Below are 683 nucleotides of genomic sequence, written 5' to 3' on the forward strand. Positions count from 1 at the left end.
TGCCTGCCACGTTCATTTCATCCCACTGCCTCCTATTGGATAATTCGGACTGGTTCCCCCCGCCCAAATTACAGATTTGGGTATCCGTAAGTAATTCCATCTGCTGGTCTTTGTTGTCCAGTGCATAGAGCTTGCAAGTATATACGTGCACTCCTGCACATGTGATGATGTCGGGGTTCCCCCGATGCTGCACCCCCATAGCAGCAAGAACAGACTCTGCCAGCCAGTAGAACAGAGGGGTTATTGCTTCTCCAGGGTACAGCACAGCACAGCACAGATGTGACGTGGCTACTGGAGTCTGGGCCAGGATGCCTCAGACCCCTTGAGATGGGTCCCTGGGCCCGTAGATTCCAGCCCCTCCTTAGTCTGTCCCCTTCATGGTTCCAGCCCAAGACTCCCTTCCCCCACAGGCTCACTTCCTTTTCCGTCCCTTCCCGTAACTGGTAGAACTGGTTCGGTCACTGATGGGGACCCTCAAGGTGCCCCCGCTGGGCCGTGCTCACTGACTGAGGCCAGTAAGGGTATGTCTAGACTACAGGGTTTTGTCGACAATGAGCGTCTAGACGACAGCCAGTTCTGTCGACAAAGCAAGCCGCTTTGTCGACATGACAGCGTGGATGCAAAGGACAGTGTAGATGGAATAACGCCTTCTGTCGAGAGAACTCTGTCGATAAAAGGCGTTA

This window comes from Pelodiscus sinensis, chromosome 17 (assembly GCF_052426305.1).
Source record: "Pelodiscus sinensis isolate ZL-2025 chromosome 17, ASM5242630v1, whole genome shotgun sequence".
Classification (NCBI taxonomy): Eukaryota; Metazoa; Chordata; order Testudines; family Trionychidae; genus Pelodiscus; species Pelodiscus sinensis.